Source organism: Populus nigra, chromosome 6 (assembly GCF_951802175.1).
Source record: "Populus nigra chromosome 6, ddPopNigr1.1, whole genome shotgun sequence".
Taxonomy (NCBI): domain Eukaryota; kingdom Viridiplantae; phylum Streptophyta; class Magnoliopsida; order Malpighiales; family Salicaceae; genus Populus; species Populus nigra.
The window spans coordinates 3,281,221-3,284,588 of NC_084857.1; the positions used below are offsets into that span (position 1 = coordinate 3,281,221).

A 3,368-nucleotide genomic window follows, 5' to 3' on the forward strand; every position below is an offset into this window, starting at 1 on the left:
GATTTTATTTTTTATATATTGAGCTGGTTGAGAATTTAGCTTTGTAGCTTTTTTTTAAAAACACCGTGGATTGCTACAGTGTTCCCCTACATGATTTTTTTTTGTTATGATTTTTTTAAAAATTATCTTTATCAATTTTATTATTTTTAATATTGAGCTGATTAAGAATTGCAACTGTAAATTTTCTCATGAAACACTGTAGATTGCTATAGTGTTTCATTGCATGATTTTTTTCCCCTTTCATTATGATTTTTTTTCAAAATTTTCTTTGTTCATTTTTTTTTAATATTAACATGGTTAAGAATTTAAGTTTGTAATTTTTTTTTAAAAAACACCGTGAATTACAATAATTTTTCTTCATATATATTTTTTTATTTTTTCTACGGACCCACAATAACGCACAAACATGCCACAAATCTGTGGTATCGCGCGGTCATGTCATCTAGTTCAATTATAAAGCTTGTGTTTATACAACTGCTAAATATATTATCAATATCAACTTAAGAAAAAACAATCTATGAAAAACTCAACTACTCTTTAAATCTTACCAAAATATCTGAGATGATATTGATAATTTGACTCTGCTAATGTTAAACCGCATCTAAAAAGAGTATGATAAATATAATATTAACATGAAGTTTATTGGATAATTAATTCATGGTAGATGCGATTTTACAATACTTAATTTTAATGTCCCTGGCAGGTTCTAAGCTATTCCATTTATCCTCATATGGTGGATCTAATTCTCAAATTTTTTAGATAGATTAATTGACTAACCTTTTCATATAAAAGAAAAAATATATCCAAATTAAGCATTTGATCAAAAGCACAAGCTAGGACTAGGATGTCATGGCACATTGGTAGAAGTTATGAATTACCTTACAAAAACAAAAACAAAAAAAAAAATAAAAAAAAAAAAATAAAACGTCAAAGAAATATATAGTGGTACATAAGGTGTGAATTTTGTAATAAAAATTAAGATTTTAAATTATAATTTATATTATTTTCTAATATATCCTCTTAAAAAAATTATTTATGTATAAAACTTATACAAAATCATATTACACTGTATTGGTAATTAATTTTAGAAATAAACATAATTATTTAGTTATTAAACTTATGATATCACGTCAAAAAAACTATATAATCTGAAAGCTAAGCTTCTCACCATCGAGGATAAAAAAATTTATTGTTTTTTTACTCTTCCAGAATGTAACATTTAGGAACATATATCTTCCATTAATTCGTTGACAATTGATCTCTGAGAGAGATGATAGACTAGTCTGGTCCTCCATTCTGTATTTGTGAAGAAGCAGTGTTTAGCTTCACAACTCGAAATCAAGTCTCCAGTCCCAAGTAAAATCTTACTGTTAGTTTTGATTCCCAGTCAATAAATCAAACTTGGGAGCAAGAAAGATATGTCAAGGTGCAGTTGGGTCGAAAGGAGACCTAGCTTCGCGTTCAACTTAACTATCCCACATGGAGGAAAAACAAGAGGCCAGACGAGTGTGCCGTGTATAAATAAGGAACCCACGGCCACGATAGACGTACTTACCTGGACGGGATCAATGGGTGATCAAGAATGCCCATGGTCTAGATCAGTGACCTCCATTGCACGCAGGAGGGGTGCTGGTTTAAGGTCTTCCCAAGAGGAAGAGCCTACGTCAAAATTTGTGTTAGAGGGGGCTGCGCAAGTCGCGGCCTCTGCCCAATTCTAGTGAAGATGTTGAATTATAACCTGGTTCGACTCATTCCCTTATTTTTCCCTTCCTGTTCCTATATGTGAAACACAACCAGATAAAACGGGGACTGTTCTATTCTTGACCCTTTGTTGAAAAATTATGCTTGTGATAAAAAGTTTATCGATCTTACAGCACTACGATCACAATTCCGAATGAATCCCACGAGCATCTTGTTAATACAGAAGAATAGAGCAAAGAGTAGATCATTGATGATGCCATAATAGCTCAAAACTCCGTTCTATAGAGAATATCTCCTGGAGTTTTAGCTCTGGTGGTCACGTAGTCCTTTAGCTGCCTGCCTTGATTCCCGCGTCACAGTAGCTAAGCGTAAGTAAGCATGGTCGAATGAAAAGGTTGTTGCATTTATCCAAGCAACGAGCGGGGTAGTTGACTCGCGGGAATAAGGGAATGCGATGTCGAAAAGAAAGGAATTGAATTAGCAATAAGACTGAATTTCAGTATACTCTGCTTTAGATGCATTCTTCTTCTTTCCGTACCATGCCCTGGGGCCGGAATGCGGTAGGGTCTTTAAGCCCCACGCTCGATTCTCAAGATTCACGGGCCGTCTTGCGAAGATCTTCGATCCGAACCTTAGCATCTACTTTCTCTTGGAGGATGAACCACGCCTTTGCTATCGCCCCTCACTACTGCTCAATCTCGCTATCGCATTGATTCTTGCCGGCCCTTCCAGATTCAAATTCCTTATTGAGATTAAGATCTTGTTCCATTAGACCCAGTTTGGTCAGATTAGTTCCATAACATTGATTGCGCAGACCGGGCTTTCAGTCTTTGGTCGGGCCGGCCTTATAGCTTCAGCCCCCTATTCTTTTCTTCCTGTTCCTATCTGCTAAACACAGTCAGATACGCCCCGTAACAACTACCAAATGTAAGGGAAACTGTTGGTTGATATCGATGTCCCTTTCACCAATCATTTTCAGGCGTAAAAGTGTTTCATGCTGTTATGGTCTACGGCTCCATGCCTTTGCCTACGGCCCGGCGCCCGGCGCCCTTCATCTGGTCTGCTACCAGATACCAAATACGAAGAGAAGGACAAGGAGAACTTTAAGTGTGCACTATTCACATGCAGGAATCTGTTGACAGGCCTGTATCCAAGAAAACATGCTCGAATTTGAGCTGCCAACCATTGTTTTCCTCTTTTTAATTTATATATATAAAAAAAGGGTCGTAGGTGAAAAACCTTTTCTAATTTTATTAATTGGCAGAATAAAGAAGAAAAATGGAAAAAGAGAAGTACTTACACCTTGAAGGCAGCTGCTACTTTTCAAGAAAAAATGGAAAACAATTTAATTAATAAGTTTTTTTTAACCAGAGCTAATAAAAAAATTGCAATCACGAACACTCAATTGCAATTACGTAATATTATTTGTCATACATCGATACCAGTATCATTAAATCAAAGTTAAATAATGGAGTTAAAGCTGTTTTTCAAATAATCATGTAAGAACTTGTATAACCTTACCTTAAAACATTAAAAATTAGAAAAACATGGATCAAACAAGCTTTAATTTAGCTATTTGGTGCAGTGGAATCTCGCTAGGATGTATACGTGAGTGAAATACAATATTTTTTACTAAACAGTATATGATTAGTCTATTTGCACACCAA

General features: G+C 35.0%; 1 non-coding gene across 1 annotated transcript; it reads left to right on the forward strand.

The window, feature by feature from the left end:
• The first annotated feature begins 1,547 nt into the window (after nucleotides 1-1,547).
• On the forward strand, nucleotides 1,548-1,707 carry LOC133698067 (U1 spliceosomal RNA). The gene has a single exon (XR_009842991.1). It is a non-coding gene; the product is annotated as a U1 spliceosomal RNA (small nuclear RNA).
• Nucleotides 1,708-3,368: the final 1,661 nt, after the last annotated feature.